General features: G+C 48.0%; 1 protein-coding gene across 1 annotated transcript in view; it reads right to left on the bottom strand.

The window, feature by feature from the left end:
* FBXO2 (F-box protein 2) overlaps positions 1-20,862 on the bottom strand; it is a 323,859-nt gene that overhangs the window by 287,209 nt on the left and 15,788 nt on the right. The window lies entirely within an intron of this gene.

Below are 20,862 nucleotides of genomic sequence, written 5' to 3'. Positions count from 1 at the left end.
CAGAGGGCTTGTTGGAAGGACCGGCGTGGCCAGTAGCCCCTAGTCCACTTCCACAGATTACTGAGTTGCCTACCCCTGCGGGAGAGGGGCTAGTAGCCAAGGAAGACCCCCCTTTGGTAGCAGGGGACACCGTGACTTCACAGTTGCCTGGCGCAGCGCAGGAACCTGAGGTGGAAGACCAGGTGGGCGCAGACCTGAAGGATCTGTCCAAGCTGGATGAGTTGGCATCAGCTGGGGGCTCAGCTCAGACCGTCTTCTACACAGCCCAGAAAGAGTGTCCCACTATGGCGGGTCTGCAGAAGCAGGCGGAGGAACAGGCCAAGGTCGAGGCCCCTGGATTGTTAAAAGTATACTGGGAGGATGGACTCCTATACAGTGAGCCAAAGGATACTGAGGGCGAGGCCACCAGAAGGTTGGTGGTTCCCCAATGCCACAGAAAGTTTCTTTTGGATTTTGCACACGAAATTCCTTTAGCGGGTCAGTTGGGAGTGACTAAGACATTGGACCGGTTGCCTGTGCACTACTACTGACTGCAGTTTGGCGTAAAAGTTAAGGAATTTATCCGGTCCTGCCTGACTTGTCAGGTGGTGCCACAAAGGCCCCCTTAATTCCACTACCCATGGTTGCGAGGCCTTTTGAGAGAATAGGCTTGATATAGTGGGTCCTTTGGATCCTCAAACCAGCTCAGGGAATCGATATATCTTGCTGGTGGTGGACCACGCCACGAGATACCCTGAGGCTGTCCCTCTGAGGAGCATCAAAGCCCCTGTGGTTGCGAAGGCTCTGATTAGGAAATTTTCCCGTGTTGTATTCCCCAAGGAAGTTATTTCTGACAGGGGATCAAACTTCATATCAGCATATATGAAGGCTATGGGCCTCATTACACGGATGGCGGTAAGGATTTACCGGTAACGGTAAAATACCGGTACCGGTAAATCCTTACTGCCTTACTACGAGGTCCCTTTGCGGGTTCAGGATTTAACGCCTGCTTTTTGCAGGTGTTAAAATCCAACCCGCTAAGGGACCTCGGAGCTAATTACGGCACCGCAAAATGGCGGTGCCGTACGTAGCGCCTTCCCCATTCCCATAGAGCCCTATGGGGCAGAAATGGGAATGGGGAAGGGCAATGGTGGAAGGGGGATTTACCGCCCCTCCAACCTTGGAATGGGGCGGTAAATCCCCTTTCCGCCAAGGCGGTGCCAGTATTTTACCGGCATGAGCCATGGCGCTAATAGCGCCATGGCTCACCGCCTACCGTGTAATGAGGCCCTATATGGGAAGAGTGTGGAGTCACCTACCGGTTCTCCACCTCCTTTCATCCTCAAACCAATGGGCTTGTGGAGCGGTTCAACAAGACCCTGAAAGGCATGATAGGTGGCTTGGAAGAGCCCCTGAGGAGAAAATGGGATATTCTCCTGCCATGCCTTCTGTTCGCCTACAGGGAGGTGCCACAGAACAGAGTAGGTCTTAGCCCCTTTGAGCTTCTGTTTGGACACCTTGTACAAGGTCCCCTCAGTCTAGTGAAGGAGGGATGGAAAAGCAAACCTTCATCCTCGTCACAAGATGTAGTGGACTATGTACTCGGCCTTCGGTCTAGAATGGCAAAGCACATGGAACAGTCAACAAAGAATCTAAAGGCCAGTCAGGAGCTGATGAAGCACTGGAACAAACAAAAGGCTACAGTGGGGAGACCACCAGGGGGCGCAGAGATGCACTGACGCATCTGCACTGGTCTCCTCCAAAGGGCGCCGTAAGAGGGGCTTGAGCCCACCCCAGACCCCTAGGAGTACAGTGCCGACCCTCCCCCCACGGATTGCTGTCGCAGCGGAGCCCCCGCGGGCCCCAACTCCGATCTTCCGGCGCTGAGAATTCGCCAAGTTCAGGCCTTTGGAGAGAGGAGGGAGAGGGAGCTCCTCCTTCCCCCGCGCTGCGGCTCCGCAGGAACTAATGGAGAGCCGCGGAGGGGTTGGGGCCTGCGGCTTCATGTGATCCCGTCGGCTACTAGGGGCCAAAAGAAGAGCCCGGAGGAGTGAAGCGACCGGTGCCTGTTCCCTGCGACATCACCAATCAGAAAGGCAGCCTGTGAGTACTTTAAAGTCGTTGTTGACCCTGTCGAGCGAGCAAGTCTCATTGCCTGCACCCCGGCCTAGAGATCGCTGGGGGTGCAGTGTCTGCAGAGAGACGTGAGGAGCCCGACACAGCGAGAGCGCAGGCAAGGCAGGCTGCGGCACCGGCGGTGTACGCGACCCGACAGGAAGAGCATTTTTTCCACGTCTGCGCTGGCAAAGAGGGCTGAGATGCATGCTTTCGTTCCGGAGCCGCCGCGTGGAGAAGCAGACCAGCACCAACGTTCTAGGGGGGCTTGAGGAAAATACCCGAGAGTGTGCATTTACGTGTGACCATTTCAGAAGTTTTAGCCGTCCACGGATAGTAATCCTTGATCCACAGGCCTCCATCTTCCTCGGCACAGTACTTTGCAGTGAGGTGAAGGTGACAATTGAAGAAATTAAGCAGTCCTGGAAGCTGAAAACAACAGAACAGGTGTAACTCTCATAAATAAGATCTGAAAGCGTAACAGAACAATTTCCTGTGCAATTTTCATTGAGTCAAGCAAGAGGGGCCTGCAGCGGTCCCTTCGTCCCTCCCTCGTCCGGCCTTCCCCGGACTCTGCTTTTCACAAGTGGGGTGTGACGAAAGTTTGGCGAGTCCCACGTGGCATGAGAGCGCCCCAAGTCAATCCTAACGATTTGCCTCGAGTAACCCCCGCCTCAACGGAGAGTGTAAAGTTAAGGCCGTATACAGAGAAATCCCCCCGGTGCGCGCACCCCAGGGTTGTTGGGGGGTACAGCGGCGCAGCCTGCCTGGTCTGTGGAGTCCGGGGGGAGCCCTTGTGTAGATGGTCGGGGAGAGCCTATGACCTGGAAAGAGGACCTACAGAAATTTCGGCGCCTGCCCCCAGGATCACCAACCTGCCCTGAGATGGCGGCCCTGACGCACCTGGATATGTCTGACACTAGCACAGTCACCAAAGGTATGGCTGCCCTCCTGGAGGAAATAAGAGGCTTCAGAGCAGACATAACGCTACGGTTGGATACCCTGGATAAAAAAGTGGACAATATAGAAGAGAGGGTCCAAACGCTTGAAAACAACACAACCTTGAATGACGTTTTTGAGATGCAATTCGACATGCGCTTATCGGAACTCGAAAGGAGAGAAGAGAAATGCTCCCTAAAGCTCGATGACTTAGAGAATAGAGAATGTCGCTGTAATCTTCACTTTTTGGGCTTCCCGGAGCGGGAAGGTGAAACGCAAATGGACATAATCAAAGCTGTAAATGCGGTGGTGGGATCTCTCTTTGAGGGGGTGAACACGAATGAACCCACTATTGATAGAGCTCACAGGGCGGGTGTGGTCAACAGGGGCCCCAGGTCCATTCTCGTACGTTTCCACTACTTCGCGGAGAAGAACAAAATTCTGGAACTGGCACGTAAGAAGGGCCCGGTGGACTGGGAGGGGGCCCGGATTTCGGTGTACCAGGATCTGTCCGCCTTCACCCTGGCAAGGCGTCGACTCTGCTCCCCGCTGACGAAAATGCTCCAAACCAAGGGGGTCCGATACAGATGGGGATACCCTTTTTTACTTTCCTTTGAACTGGAATGGTACAAATATGCCCTGGTCACGGAGGATGACATTCGTAGGGTGTCGGGAGAACTTCTCGGAGAACCAAACATGGAAGTGGGAGAGCAAGAGCGTGGAAGAGAGCCGGTTGGCCCCGGGGGAATTAAGTCTTCACAGGAGAGACGTAAAGTCCGAGGCCACAGGAAGTTCAGAAGAGTGGCGCCGACATCCCCTGGTCAACCTGACACTTGAGGAACCCCAAGAAGCTTCACGGTCAAGTTTGTTCTTTATGCCAAAGGGGGGAGCAGTGTAATTATTTGCAATCTGAACATGACGGGGGGGCTCAAGTTGTTATTGAAGAGCTCAAGAGCCCGGAGGAGGGAGACAATGGTGGCCTGGCTCAGCAACAGGATGAAGCCGCTGGTCCACCAGGCGTTCAGGGGGGAGGAGGAAAGGGGGAGGGAAAAGCTGGGGTTTGTTCAAGAGGATTTTAGTTGGGTCAAGCCAAGTTTTCTGGTCTGTTCTGTAACTGCAGATTTGTTCTTGGACTATAGCGGGGGGCGGAAGTACTGCGGGAGCACTGGAATTAGCCGTCCCGAGAAGGGAGACACAAGCTTTTACTATCGCTATGATGGATGATTCCTTTCAATTTTTGACAGTGGGTTCGTTAAATGTGCGGGGGCTCAACTCTCCCACTAAAAGGTCATTGCTGGTGAGGGAATTTTCAAGGCTCCGGCTCCAATTCTTATTTGTACAAGAAACACATTAGGTTAGGGACAAGGAACCAAAGCTGAGAGCTAAAGCCATTGAACAAGTGTATGCAGCGTCCTTCCAGGCTAAGAAACGAGGATTTGCCCTATTGCTCTCTCCCGGGGCACACTTCGTTCTCAAAGCTCAGAGGTCAGATCCGGAAGGACGATATATTATGGTTAAAGGGGAGGTGAGGGGTCGGCTGTTCACCCTGGTCTGTATATATGCTCCAAATGAGGCGCAAGATGGCTTCTGGATTGGGATGAGAGAGAAAATAATAGCATTTTCTGAGGGTACTTTACTGGTTGGGGGGGATTTTAACATGGTTCTTTGCCCTGACAGAGACAGGAGCTCGCCCAACCCATGTACTAATCAGCGCCTCCATAAAAAATTGGCTGAGGCTTTTCAAACAGTTAACGAAGATCTGGGCTTGAGCGACACACACCACACTAAACAAGATTGTGATCCCGACTTCACATTTTTCTCGAAACCTCATGCTACATTATCCCGTATTAATTACATCTTAGTCGACTCCACGCTCCGGGGCAAGGTCACGGAATCAGGGGTAGAGGTGGTTCCCCGGACGGACCATGACTTGGTTAGAATAAAAATGGGTATGCCCCCGGCCTCGCCACCTGGGTCCCTATGGAGGTGTAACAACCTCCTTCTGCACGACAAGGAAGTACGGCAATCCCTCCTGACAGCTATTACAGAATACTTCTCTATCAATGACAATGGGGAGGTCGGGGTTATGGGAGTCTGGGTGGCATTCAAGCGACCATTAGGGGTATTCTCATCGAGACAGGTTCAAGAAAAAAGAGGGAGAGGGGCCAAGAGGAGAAATTATTGAGGGAAAAGATAGAGGCTATCCAACCGGGAGGGAAACTAAAAACGCAAATGTTCCCCGGAAAGTGGGAGGAACTCCAAAGGTTGCGCTCAAGTTTGGCAGACCTCCAGGTGCGACAAACAGAAAAAAAGCTGTCCTTCCTGAAACAGAAGTACATGGAAAAAGGGGAAAAGGCTGATAAAATATTATCTTGGAGGCTCCGTGAGCTCAGAAATAGTAGGAGGGTGAATTCCATCCGTCTACCGGGAGGGGAATCAATGGCAAGAGATAATAAAATAGCTGAACACTTTCGGCAGTATTATGAGCGCCTGTACTGCTCGGAATACGCAGGGGACGGAACCGAGATCGACAACTTCTTGGACTCCCTCCCGATTCCCGGCCTCTCACCCGAAAAGGCAGATATACTAGATCTCCCCGTAACCCCAGAGGAGATAATAGATACCATATCCTCCTTGAAGAGTGGAACAGCCCCAGGTGACGACAGGTTCACAGTCAAGTTTTATAAGACCTATCGGTCAACGCTAGCCCCGTTTATGGCCAAAATGTTTAACTCAGCACTTGATCAGGGCAGCCTCCCACCCTCGATGATGTCAGCATTGATAGTAGTAATCCCCAAAGAGGGGAAGGACCCTTCCCAGTGCCACTCATATCGCCCTATATCCCTTCTTAACGTGGATGTTAAGATCCTGGCCAAACTTCTGGCGAACTGACTGACGAAGCTCCTCCCCTCACTAATACATGGAGATCAGTTAGCGTTCATTCCGGGACGCCAGGGTTCGGATAATATACGGAAGACCCTAGGCCTCATGCATGAGGCTTCGAGGCAGGGGGTAGAGGGCTACTTGCTTGCTTTAGACTCTGAAAAGGCCATCGACCGAGTCGAGTGGCCTTATATGGGTAGAGTTCTCCAGAAAATGGGCCTCGGGAGAATTTTTTTAGGTGGGTCTCGACACGATACAATGGCCCCATGGCAAGAGTCTTGGTTAATGCTGGCACGTCGGAACCCCTGGCCTTATCTAGAGGAACCCGCAAGGCTGTCCTCTTTCTCCCCTTCTATACGCTCTGGCAATGGAGCCCCTGGCCATAGCGATCAGAGCGGACCAGGAAATTACAGGGATACGCTGTGGTGATTGCGACTTTAAACTTTCCCTGTTTGCCGACGATATTTTGGGTTATCTAACCAACCTCCAGGTGTCACTACCTAGATTATTCGATCTTATAAACTTCTATGGAGCCTTTTCGGGGATTAAGATAAACACGTCCAAGTCTAGTATTATGCCTATGGGTCCCGGGGACCAAGACATTGGGGATCGCTCTGAATTATTGGGAGTAAGAATAGAACGAGTGTCCACTAGGTATCTAGGCACCTGCATTCCTAGGAACCTTTCGCTACTATATCAGTGTAACTTCCCGGAGATTTTGGCCAAGATTAGCAGTGATCTCAAACGCTGGGCGCCTCTTACACTCTCTTGGTTTGGGCGTATGGTTACGGTTAAAATGAACATTTTACCTCGCTTATTGTATCTTTTTGCAGCCCTCCCTGTGGTCATTCCTGAAGCCTTCTTCGAGGTTTTACATGCCCGAGTCCTCCAGTTTATATGGGACGGGAGGAGAGCAAGAGTCAAATTCTCCACGTTGACCCTTCCGAAGTCTCACGGTGGATTCGGCCTTCCTGACTTTAGACTATACTATAAAGCAGCTCAGCTCCGGGTGATGTTGGAGCACATGAGAGAGGATATGAGGACATATTGGACATACATTGAGGATATCCATACCCATCCGAAAAAAGTTAGAGATCTACTATGGGCCTCCCCTAAAACCCTCCCCTCCCATCTTAGAGTGCACCCCACATTAGCGGTCTTATGGGCAGTCTGGAAACCGAATAAAGATAACAAAATGCTGTCGTCCTGGCCGTCCCCTTTAACATCGTTATGGGGCCCCCTATCAATCTAGACACCAGAGGCTTCCGTGACACTCAAGCATGGTCAGACATGGGTCTGGAGAGGGTTTCCCAACTCTCCCGCGAAGAGGGCTTCATAGACATTACGAACAATTGACCGAAGCACTGGGTGACAAACCACCCTCGATCTTTGAGTATTTGCGTTTAAAGGGAATTCTGTCTCACCCCCAGTGGGCTGACAACCTTAATCGCCCCCTCACTCCCTTTGAAGAGGTAATAGCTAAGAGTGCCTCTCTGAAGGGCTCTCTGTCCAAATTTTATAGTACTCTGATAACGGCTAACTGGGAGGGTAGGCAACCTTTCAAACGAATTTGGGAAGAAAGGCTGGGCATGACGTTGGATGACCACACATGGAGGGCAATCTTCAAAACTATATTCACCGGTACCCTGTATACCACAGCCATGGAGCACAGCTTCAAGATTCTCCATTCCTGGCATCGCCCCCCGGCCACCCTGTCCAGAATGTTTGTAGAAGTATCCCCCTGCTGTCCTAGGTTATGTCACCAAAGGGGCACTTGGTTCCATATGTGGTGGGGATGTCCGGTTATTCAGGTGTACTGGTCGGAGCTTCTCAGCTGGATTAAAGATATAGAGGGGTTCAGTCCATCGCTACTCCCTCTAGAAATCCTCCTGGGTACCCCCATGCCGGAAACGGAACAGAGTGCATTCCCGAGGGTCATCGGGGCCATGCTGAGGGCGGGGAGGCTAGCATTGGCCCAAAAATGGAAAAGCACTCTAGCACCATCCAAGGAGGAGTGGCTTTGTAAACTAAGGTCGATTTGTACGTATGAAAAGCTTACAACAGTGAAAAATGACAAACTCTCGGAATTCACACAGGAATGGACCGCAGTTCTCCTCCATGACGAATGTGTTTCAATGCGTCTGTAAAAATATGCTTTATTATGTACCCTCCGGGCTTATCGCATCACCAGCCCCAGAGCTGGAGATAGGCCCTCATTTTGCTTTGAATCACGCTGATCCCACGAAGTCAAATTGTATAACAATGCATACTACGATGTTTGAAAGTTCTCGCTGCAGCTTCTATAACCCGCAAAACATCAAAACTTGGTATGTTTCAAAGTTTGGGGGGTGGGGGAATGGGATTAACAGATAAAAATGTTGACATCCTTGTCTGTATGCCTATTGTATGGTCGGTGGGGATTGCCGTTGCACCCTACCTTGTATGTACAATGTCAATAAAAATATAGTTAAAAAAAAAAAGGCTACAGTGATAGTCTATTCTCCAGGCCAGTGGGTGTGGATTATGGAGCCTGTCAAACCCAGTGCCCTTCAGGACAAGTGGACTGGGCCTTACTGTGTGCTGGAAAAGGTCAGTGAGGTAAATTATCTCATTGATGTGAAAGGACCTAAACAGATGTGCAGGGTCTTTGAAGTCAACCGGCTAAAACCCCATTATAGCTGGGAGGACTTGGTCATGGTCTTAGTGACTGACAGAAATACTGAGGAGGAGACCTTATCCCCTCCCAGACCTCCTGCATGCTGAAGCCACAGATGAGTCAGTTGAAGGTGTCAACCTTGCAACGACCTGTCAGAACAGCAACTGACAGACTGTCGCCGTTTACTGGGACAGTTTGCCAGTCTGTTTTCACTGACACCCATGATGTGGACACTGGAGACAGTAAGCCGGTGAAGAGTAGAATTCACTGGATGTCTGATAAGGTCAGGGACACCATCAAGGAGTACGTTTCCAAGATGTTGTCCCAAGGAGTGATAGAGCCATCCCACAGCCCTTGGGCTACCCCAGCGGTAGTGGTCCATAAAAAGACCAGTAGTGGGAAGATAGAGGTTCGCTTTTGTGTGGCCTACAGGGGGCTCAATTCTGTCATGAAGACAGATGCTCACCAGATTCCTCGGGCAGATGAGCTCATTGGCAAGCTTGGCGCTACCAAGTACATGAGTAGTTTTCACCTTACAGGGGGGTATTGGCAGGTCGGCTTGACAGATGGTGTGAAAGAGAGGTTGGCATTCTCAACCCCAGAAGGACATTATCAGTTCACTGTGATGCCCTTTGGATTAAAGAATGCCCCTGCCACTTTTGAAAGGATGGTTAACCAGGTTTTGTCTGGACTGGAAAACTTCAGCGTCGCCTATCTAGACGACATTGCTTTGTTCAGCCACACCTGGGAGGATCATGTATCCCACCTGAAACAAGTGCTTCATTTGCTGCAGAATGCAGGCTTGACTATTAAGGCCACAAAGTACCAGATAGTGCAGGGTAACGTGACTTACCTAGACCACCTGGTCGGTGGAGGTAAGAAACAACCTCTTGAAGGAAAGGTACAGGCTGTGAAGGATTGGGACATCCCCACCACACAGACACAGGTGAGAGCCTTTCTAGGTCTCATCCGGGTACTACCGATCGTTCATCAAAGGGTATGGGACCATTGCCATGCCCCTGAATGACGTAACATCCAAAAAGAAGCCAAAGAAGGTAACTTGGACCCCCGCCTGTCAAACCTCCTGCCAGGATTTAAAGGATGGATTGTACAGGGCCCCAGTTCTGAAAGTGCCAGACTATGGTCAGGAATTCATTATCCAGACAGACGCCTGTGATTTTGGGATTGGAGCAATGTTAGTGCAGCTGAACTCTGAAGGGGTAGAGCAACCTGTCGCCAAACTTAGCAGGCGGTTGACAAAAAGGGAAAGGAACTGGGCTGTCGTGGAAAAAGAGTCGTATGCGGTCATGTGGGCCATAAAAAAGCTGAAACCTTACATCTTTGGATCTCACTTTACAATCCAGATGGACCACAGGCCTCTGCGATGGTTAATGGCCATGTAAAGGGAGAACCCTAAGCTTTTGCGGCAGGCCATATCCCTACTTGGATAAGATATGGACATCCAGCACAAGCCAGGCTCCCAGCATGGAAATGCAGATGGCCTCAGCCGGTATTTCACCTTGATGACGAACCAGACCCTCAGTAGCGTGGTGGTTCATATGTTGAGGCAGGTGGGCATGTGAGGGATTCGACCATCCGCACGGAAAAAGTGCGCTCGCCTGGGCTTTTTTGTTTGTTTCAAAGAATGGAAGATGGGAGATCAGTCTTCGAAAATATGTGCGGCCTGTCCCGCACATATTTTCCACGCTCACTGCACAGCAGAAAAATGGTCATGTACTCTGGGAGGACATAGCTTACCAGCGCCGCCCTCCCCTGTCAAGTGTAGCTGACACCTGACAGCCGTGGGTACATCAAATCCTCTGCCCATGGGCAGCCTGATAAGAATTTCAAGGCCCCATGGATTTGCAGCTCCATTGTCAAACCTTGCTGGTGGCGGCAAATACTGAAGAATGTTAATTAGCAGGACTCAGGGAAGGTCTGAGTGCAGGAAGTGACAATGGAAACCAGACGCCAAACCCTCTTTGTAATGCAATGTGTCAACATGGTACTAACACCCCCCCTTGGTATGAAAGGGCAGTGAATGTCCTGTCTGGAACCACTCCTTTCAGAGCAGGGAAGTATGTGAATTGTAGGAGATGAAAGTCTGCCTGCAACCCCCTACTTCAAAGGAGGCCATGTTGTGATCAAGTGCTGCATAGGGCTCTGTCACGACTCTGGGCTGTCCACTTCACATCAGCCTCCATCCCACACATCCACTTATACACATAGCTCGGGGTATCCCCGAGGGACACATACTCTCCAGAAAAGCCACTGGGTCAGAGGTCAGATAAAGATGGGTTAGGCCCAGGCTTGGCGCATCTGGCATCATGTACATCACACTTTGGGTGTCTAGCCTCCAGCACTTCCTGTTTTCCTCCAACATGAAGGAGGAATAGCCCAAGACAGAACACAAGGCTGTAGTCCTGCCTTTTGGGTGTGGCTGGGTGTGGATTCTATATAAACAACACCCAGGCATGCAGTCCCTGCTTCGCGTTACTCTGCTTGTAGCAGCGTCATGTTCACCGGCACAGCTCTTGAAAATACCTCCCCGAAGACTCCGTGCAACTCTTACCTGTTCCGCTCCAGCCTCGGATGGACCGCAGTTGCAGGAATACCCACGCGACTTCATTCAGATGACCAACATCCAGCTCCTGTTATCGCAGCTTCATCGACCCCGGCACAGCTTCAGGATTTGCTCCGCTTCAGCTACGCGACTGCGGCAGACACCTGCAAAAGAAAAAAAACAGTGAGCACAGCTCAACAGAACAGCATCAGGCATATATTAAGAACGCTGCATGAATATAAGAACATTACCTGGCTCTGTTTACAGTGGTGCATCCAATCGGCATCATCAGCACGAGTCGGCAGACACCTGTAAGGCATAGAACAGGCCATGATAAACACTGCGGACACACAGAAGGCAAAGCACGTTACGGAGGTATCAAACCTGTTTCGTTGCCGCATGCATTAGTTTACTCCATCATTCCGCCTCGGCAAGCCTGCAATCAAAAGAACAGAGAGCAGACAATAAGCGCATACAATAAAACAGCGCATTGATGCAAGTAGGACGTAAAAGACAAACAGAAGGTATGAAGACTTACTGAGGAGAATCCTCACAAAATAAAGACTTAACTGAACGAACATTCATCCACAGCAGGGCTGGGCTTGGGAGATATGAACCAATGACGTATCTGGTTCCAATGCTGAACAGACTCGCTCCCCTGTCTGCGTTAAGAGCAGGACGAAGAGCCATCCTTTCACATATATCTGGTGAGTTAACCAGCAGTCAAATCTGAGAACTCTAGGGGTGGCATAAGGGTGGTGAGCAGACACAGTCCCACAAACACCTGTATTCTAACCCAGGATTGGCTCACTTAAATTAGGCTTGAACTATACCGATCCCTGGGTCCGGTTTGGCTTTAAAAGAGGGCTAAGCCCCTCACTGATCAGATAATCTGAAGACATCGCAAGGAGTAAGAAGGACTCATTTGGACCCGGGCTGAAGGTACAGTCTACCTTACACCTTCCGCCAGTGAAGGAAGGCCAGGAGTTCCAAGAGGGAAGCAAGATCCCTCCCCTAAACATCTCCCAGGGAACAGAGGGAGATACCGGACTCAGAGGACCCGTCCAGCAGCTCCAGAACCGGTACCCACCCAGCACACAGCGTGCCCTGCTAGGTTCTGACAGCAAGCTTCCTCGGTGGGAAGTATCGGAGAGTCTCTGGACAAAGGACAAGGCTGTTGCCTGCTAACACCCTCCTGAGCTTTGGCCTGTTCGCCTTAAAAGGACATGAATCCTGCGAAGAAGCTAGGAGGAGTGCCACACAAGCATCATCCAGCGTCTATCTTTTTAAGGAAAATTTCAAGACAGTCTAGTCCTCGAACAGCATCTGGCTGCACCGCTGACTGTTGTCACGCCGCAGTCACCAGAGCCGCCCGAGACGCCTCGATCAGCATTCCAGATCCAGCAACCAGCAAAGAGAGAGCGATTCTTGGCCCTGTGCCGCTGCGCAAAACAACCCCTAGACATCCGTCCAGCCTCGCTTGCTGAACTGCCTGCCGCCTGGTACCTGCTGCTGTCTCCCGCCACCAACTCTGTCTCACGGTATGCAAAGCGCCCTGGAACCGCCCGACGTTGTCGAGCACCAAGAACTTCTTCAGCACCAAGTGGATTGTGGTTCTGCCCTCCCTGGTCCTTCTCTGAAGGCTCCTATAGACAGTTACAACACTTTGCCCCTTTGGTGTTGAAACCAAATAACCTAGAACAGTAAGACTGATTGCTTTACCAACTACCCTCCTGTCAGTATCTGGAGTGCATCCCTTTCCTTTTTGAAACTGTCTGTCCTCTGCGTTTCTTTACAGTGTGGGTTGTAGTTGTAGTGTGCTAGAACTGTCTGTTTACAGTGTGGGTTGTGATTGTAGTGTGCTAGAACTGTCTCTTGTAGTGATAATAAAGTAGATATTTGTATACAACCTTGCATTAGGTAATAATTGTATTTTTGCTGTGTTGCAACTAACCAACAATTCACAACCTTGATGAGATAAGCCTGCCGTTCTGTCCACGTTACCAAAATTGGACAAGGAGGTCTTATAATTTACTTGTATTCCAATCTGTTCGGATCCCTTCTGGTGTACTAGAGCTGTGAGGTTGATTGATGGCTTAGAAACCGATATTCATCCCTGGACCACTGGTGGCCCCGAGGTTGATTCATCACAAGGCCCCCATCATTTTTCTCTGAAGGTACATAACTTCCTACTTACCTACAGCCCAGTGTTACTTTTTTTGAAGTTTGCCAGTGAGTAAGCTTTAAAAATGAAAGCGTCTGTAGAGAATCCTAAAAGAGCTAAATGGCGCAGGGGTCATTTGGACTCCCAAATAGATTGTATTTGTGTATCAAGATCACTCTTTGAACTTCATTCCTCTTTCTCTGCAGCTTTCTTGTTATTGGGTGACCATAACCAGTTAATCCAGTGATGGAGCTAGGAGGGGGGGGGCAGCTGCTCTCCCCCCTTGCCTCCCTCCCGGTGCCCAGTGCATTCCCAGTGCGCCCCCAGCCTCCCACTGGTTCCCTATTATCTGCCCCCCCTCTGCACCAAAAGCTGCCACAGCTTCTGGCTTCATCTGCAAAATGATCTGGGAGGGCAGGATCGACTGCAAAATATATGTATTACCCAACTCATTAGTGACAAACGCATGCATGGAATTAAATGGTGTCAAGGCTTGATGCACAATTCAGCAAAATTATTAAATGTGCTATATCAAGATTGTGGACCCAGCATTTTGAAGAGATTACTAACGCTTAAATTGGTGGGTAAAACTTTAGAAAGTTTCATTACTTTAAACTCTCAAATTGGCATGTTTATTGATGATACAATGAAGAAACATGCCAATGACAGGATGTTGGGGGTTGGGGGCAGGACAGAAAAACAGGCAAATCTGAGATTAATAGCAAGGCTCTTTAGAGATGATCATGTAAGTCATGTGGAAGGAAGTAAAACAATAAAACGGCAGTATAAGAATTGGATTAAGTCCCTCCATGTCCACCTCCAATTTGAATATAATCAGAAGATATAGAGGCAGATGGCAGGCAAAAACTCAGCAAAATTCTGGGAGATCCTTAACCAACCACACAAGGGGCAGAAAAGTGACAATTTAGGGACGGTCTAGGGGAAGATACATTGATTGTACATTTTAGCCAAACCTGTGCAAGTGCCACAGAAGACATGGCCTTTAATAAAGCAGATTGGGAAGCACTTAATGCTTGGGAGGGACACACCAAACCTGTGCAAGTGCCACAGAAGACGTGGCCTTTAATAAAGCAGATTGGGAAGCTTTTAATGTTTGGGAGGGACACATTTCAGTGGAAGAAATTGAATTTGAAGTTAATCTAATGAAAAATATAGAGCGGCTGGTCCAGACAAAATCCTGCAATGTACTTTAAAATTGAACTCTGGAGTGTGGTCAACCCCATTGGAAAACGGATTTCAAAACTTTCTGGAGTCTATGGCGTTATCATGGCACTCGGCTATAGTGGTTCCGATCCACAAAAAGGGATACAGATCAGAACCTACTAATTACAGACCAATTCCGCTACTAGTTAGGTCAAGCTAAATATTTGGTTCTATCCTACTTTGAGATATTTAGAATTGGGAGAAAAGTAACTATCCTCTCGAGATTTCAAATGTGTTTTAGATGGAATTTGGGTACAATTGTAAATGGATTAATCTTAAACTTATTGAAATATTTAGTATGTTGCAATAAAACCAAAGGTGATTTTATGTGGCAAGTATTGACCTATCAAATTCCTTTGACCACATCAACAGAGAATTGCTTTTGTACAAATTTAAAAGGTTACACATCCCTGAGAGCTTAAAACAATTATGCTTTTACACGTAGACACTAACATCCAGATTCGGTTGACATCTGATGCTGCTTTGGCTAAACCAATAAAAACAGACAGAGGTTTGTGTCAGGCATGTGTGCTTGCTCCTACCCCCTTTAACTTGTACCTCTCGGATGTTAAAGGCCTGTGCAATAAGATCAACTCATTTCCTGTTCCACCTGCTCATATGCGTCTAAACATGTGAGCTTACACAGATTATTTGCTATTTAAAAAAAAATATATGTCCTATTTGCTCCAGCATAAACTGGATACATTTGAGGTATACCAAAAGATCAATAGTTTCATGGTGAATACAAAAGAATCTAACGTCTTAATATTCACCAAAAAACTGAATTTCCAAAAGTTTCCTTGGTATTTGGGAAGGGATGCAATTGAAGTTTTTTATGCAGCGAATAGCTTGAATTGAGCAATTCATGGTTTTATCTTGGTTTTTTAATTACAAATACATGGTTAAGAAAGTAATTTGAAGAGCTTGTGAAAAGCAAGATAAAACCATGAATTGCTCAATTCAAATGGATATAAAATTCCATGATTAGTTACTTTTCAATGAAAATTATGCCAACAACATTATATGGTTCTGAATTAAGTAATGAAAACAATTGAACTATCTTTAATAGGGAAGAAGGAATTATCTGGAAAAAAGTCCTCTGCGTTCCCCTTTTTGTTCCAAGTAGTTTGACAAGACTAGAAGTGGGTCTAGAATCAATGGAAGCCATTTGTACATGGAACACATTTCCCTTATATGTAAATAGCTTGGAACTGCCCCTCAATTCTTTCTTTGAGGACTTAAAAAACTTGTTGGAGCGAATATCAATTGAGGAATTTAACACAACTTAATAATGCTGTGCTTGCAGAGCTAAATTCAAATACTAATATATTAGTGCAAAATCCCATGAGTGTAAACAAAAAGCTGTACAAAGAAGGTTGGTATAAAATGTTAGAAACTGTTCAGAATTACAAACTGTATAGAGATTTAGTGGGAATTCCACATAACAGGAAGTCATTAAAGAAATATCTGCTAAGATTTCAATCTAAGTTATGTATGTGTCATCTTCCGTTTTAACTAAAGTTGGTACCAACTTTGGAAATAATAGGACCTGTGTCAAAAGTCGTAAAGGAATTACTTATTAGTAGTTTCTTTAAAATTGTAAATAGCCTGTAAACTTTAAATCACTCATTAATTGAATGTCCTGGAACATGGAATCTAAAACATATGTATTTTAGCAAAATGTGCACATATGTACTCAAATGAGTCAGTGGCATGGATGTGGGATGGATTTCGTGGAGGCCACCAAATTTCATTGATCTTAACTTTATGCAAATGTATACAAACAATATTTGAAATTTTAGGTGTGTCACAAAGTTGAGTAGTGCCCTCCCCGTTAGTCTGAGGGGAACTTATAATGAAATGTAGTCTGATTATGTGGTTTTTAATTGTAATAGGATTTGTTTCTTGATTTGTATTGGATGCCATTATAGATTTGTTATAATTGGGAAAGATGTGCTTAGCTGACAAACACAATAAATACATAAAAAAAGAAAAAAAATCCCAGTAAGTAATTAGGGCATTACCACCACATCTGTGTTCCTCGTCCCAATACCTTTGAGGCATGCCAAAACTGTACCTTGTAAAAAGGACCCAATGAGCACACAAGATACGGATGTTGCTACAACCTATCCCAATGTTTACCACTGGTAATCTCTCTATTATAGCATTGAGTACCCCAACCCCAAAATATTAATTCCTTTCTAGATCCCCTGGGCATCCCCCCCAAGACACTGCCAGAGACCTTGCGGATTGGTCTACACGTGTATAGGTGTGAGATAGTCACACGCCAACGAGCTAACAACCCAGATCCAAAAGCTGAAAATTACCAATGAGGCCTCAAACGTCCCCCAGACAATCAGACCTGCAGAACACCTCAATTTCACCCAGATGCTACAGGACTGGTCTTCTGACATCTTAAGAGTGTGAAACTCCTTTTTCTACCTTTTCTTTTGGATCCTAAAAGAAAGCAGGGAGAACCACATTGTGAGAAAACTGAAATGTGGACACTACCTTTGGGAGAAATGTGGGGTCACATTTCAATAAATGTTTAGGCCTGATTTAAAGGAAAGGAGGTTCTGTACAACAAGCCGCCATTTCCCCCAAGTCTATGTACTTGGGAAACAGAAATGAGCAAAGCTGCATTTAATGTTAGGAGCCTGATATCAATTTGAGACATAGGTTCAAAGGGTGGGACGCAAGAATCTGAATATCAGAGGCATACTCCCTGGAGGAGAGCCCTTGAATGGGAGGTATCTACAAGAAACCAATTCTTCAGGAATCTACCCACTAGAGGTTCTTCTCCCAAGATGCCCCCTGGCTATCCTGTAGAGCTGTCAGGGCTGCTCACTAGGCCTGGGTGCTGCCAACACTTTATGAAACCATCTTGGAGCAACTGAAGCATGTCTGCAATACTGCATTGAAAAGGGGGACCACTGGATCTCGCACAACATTTCCAGAAATGTCCCCAATGCCAATAATTGACATTTAAGGAAGATGGGAAATTGACCAGGGAATAGTCTCTGCCAACTGAGCAGACAAGCCTAAGGCTAGCAACCTGTCACTATCAACATACTGACTGGCCATACTAGCTGGACGTTTACCAGCTAGTAGAGGATAACTCCACCTCAGATCCTCCATATGTCCTGAGCTTGGAGTTCTAAGAGAGGGAAGAACTCCCATCGTGGCCAATTAAGAATCACCAGATGCCATTGAAACCTGCTCTCCCTGACTCTCCGGTCCACCCTTGGAATCAAAGGTATCGGGGGAGCATAAACTAGCCTGAGGTCATTCCTAGGCTCCTCCATCTGATACCCAAAACAAACAGGGTGACTGATGGCTAGGTAGGAGAAGCAAGTAGGTCTATCAAGAGGAGCTATGAACCTTCAACATATTCCCCCTCCAACCCCCAAGGGATCTGTCTGACCGGGATATCTCATTGAGAGTGGGGAAAGACCCTGCTGAGCCTGTCTATCCTGATATTCTCTATTGCCCTCTCATACGGACCGCCTCTAGCAATTTCAGCAGAGCTTGCTTCCAGGAGCATATTTTACATGTCAAGGTGTTCAGGGCCACTGACACTGATCCCTCCCTAATGGTCCATATATACCATGGCTTATGAGGTGTCTGTCCTGCCCAACACCTTTTTGCCCTCCAACTTCGCAAGAAACACATTAGAAGCTTTGCCAATGGCACACGACTCCTCCAATTTGGGGACTGGCATAGCTCCCTCTGAGTTCATTTCCACTGAACTGAACTCGAGCCAGAGAGTGACTTTCACCACAGGCAGTGTACATCTGGGGTAGGAATTTACCTGACAGGGGCGCCCAGACCAAGCCCATTCCCATATTCTCCATGTGTAACCACCAATTCAGTCCTCCCCAAAGCTCCTGAGACTCAGATTCAAGGCCTTGAACCCTTAGGAGGTCAGAGACCAATGATTTAGAAGATGGGAACCAAGTGCTTCAGAAGAAGGCATGCCCATTGAACCAGGATATACACAAGATGTCATGCGGTACCGACCTCTAGGACAGATCGCACAAGCTCATTCCTGCCCCAGAACCTCTAGGCATGTGACTCTTTCAAAGAGGAAGACGTTACTCCTGCTTAGTGCAGATTGAATCCCTGATGAACGTCAAGTTCTGGGAACTCCATGAGATTTCAGCTGGTGCATGAGAACCCCAGAGTCCTGTAACACCTCGCACACCCGGAGAAGATGAGAGTGGGACTCCACCCTCTGCGCTGCTTTAATCAACCAGTCTTCCCTGCAGGGTAATATTCGATCCCCATGTAGATAGAGGAGGACAACCAACAGAGCCAACAGCTTGGTGAAGCCCAAACAGCTGTTCTCAGTTCAAAGGGGGGACCTGGAATCGATACTGCCTTCCCCATTGCAGACCTGAGGAGCCTCTGATCTGATGGGCACATGATCATGTGCATTCTGCAAGGCTTCTAACACAAGCCAATCCCCTTTCGCAACCAACAAGATGATTGTCTGAAGGGTTTCCATTTGAGTTGTCTCTCCTTTTACATATGCATTCATGGCTTTAGATCTAATTTCCCTGCTGTTTTGAGTACCAGAAGGCCAACGGATACAACACCGGAGGAACCCACACAACCTCCCTCTTTTCTAGCCTCTGCTAGATTCCCCTGGAGAAGGCATCCTTCTAGAGGCTGCTCTTTCGAATAGGAGTAATGGTCATGCTTGGTTGCATTGGAGTGGCCAACACTCTTCTACCCTATTCCCCTCCTAGTGCCCTGCCCCAAAAACAGTCAGATTTTCCAAGGCTTTGAAAATAGCCAAACCCTACCTCCCACTTACATCCAGGATTGGTAATTCTGCCTAGAAGATTGTACCCGTCCTGAGCAAAAGGATTTGGGTGTATGACCAAATGCCTGGGCTTGGTTACTGGAACTTGTGTTTTCACCCTATTGGACCCATCTTGCCCCTCAGGGGATCTAACAGCATACCACCATCCTTGCCCTTCCTCTGCCCCACTGTATGAGGAACGAGAGAGGCTTGCTGCTGCTCCTACCGATCTATACTCAGACCATGGCTAAACCCTGAACTCTGCCATAAATCGAATCAGATACGTTCAACCTCGGTGGGAAGTATCAGAGAGTCTCTGGACAAAGGACAAGGCTGTTGCCTGCTAACACCCTCCTGAGCTTTGGCCCGTTCGCCTTAATAGGACATGAGTCCTGCGAAGAAGCTAGGAGGAGTGCCACACAAGCATCATCCAGCGTCCATCTTTTTAAGGACAATTTCAAGACAGTCCAGACCTCGAACAGCATCCAGCTGCACCACTGACTGTTGTCACGCCGCAGTCACCAGAGCCGTCCGAGATGCCTCGACCAGCATTCCAGCAAAGAGAGAGTGATTCTTGGCCCTGTGCCGCTGCGCAAAACAACCTGCAGACATCCGTCCAGCCTTGCTTGCTGAACTGCCTGCCGCCTGGTACCTGCAGCTGTCTCCCGCCACCAACTCTGTCTCACGGTATGCAAAGCACCCTGGAACCTCCTTGATGCTGTCGAGCACCAAGAACTTCTTCAGCACCAGGTGGATTGTGGTTCTGCCCTCCCTGGTCCTTCTCTGAAGGTTCCTAGAGGCGGTTACGACCCTTTGCCTCTTTGGTGTTGAAACCAAATAACCTAGAACAGTAAGACTGATTGCTTTACCAACTACCCTCCTGTTAGTATCTAGAGTGCATCCCTTTCCTTTTTGAAACTGTCTGTCCTCTGCATTTCTTTACAATGTGGGTTGTAATTGTAGTGTGCTATAACTGTCTGTTTACAGTGTGGGTTGTAATTGTAGTGTGCTAGAACTGTCTGTTGCAGTAATAATAAAGTAGACATTTGTATACAACCTCGCATTCGGTAATAATTGTATTTTCGTTGTGTTGCAACTAACCAAAAATTCACGACCTTGACGAGATAAGCCTGCTGTTCTGTCCACGTTACCAAAATTGGACAAGGAGGTCTTATGATTTACTTGTATTCCAATCTGTTTGGATCCCTTCTGGTGTACTAGAGGTTGATTCGTCACAAGGCCCCCATCTTTTTTCTCTGAAGGTACATAACTTCCTACTTACCTACAGCACAGTGTTACATTTTTTGAAAGCCGGATCATGGGACCTTCCACACCGAGGAAGGGCAGGGAAGGTTGTCAGTACTGTGATGAGGAAGAGTAGGACTAGGAGTAATGAGGATTGACAGTGAGTAAGCTTTAAAAATGAAAGCGTCTGTAGAGAATCCTAAAAGAGCTAAATGGCGCAGGGGTCATTTGGACTCCCAAATAGATTGTATTTGTGTATCAAGATCACTCTTTGAACTTCATTCCTC

This window comes from Ambystoma mexicanum, chromosome 8 (assembly GCF_040938575.1).
Source record: "Ambystoma mexicanum isolate Mex_15411 chromosome 8, UKY_AmexF1_1, whole genome shotgun sequence".
Classification (NCBI taxonomy): Eukaryota; Metazoa; Chordata; class Amphibia; order Caudata; family Ambystomatidae; genus Ambystoma; species Ambystoma mexicanum.
Note: the sequence above shows the minus strand (reverse complement) of the source record. Positions and strands in the feature narration are given on the sequence as shown.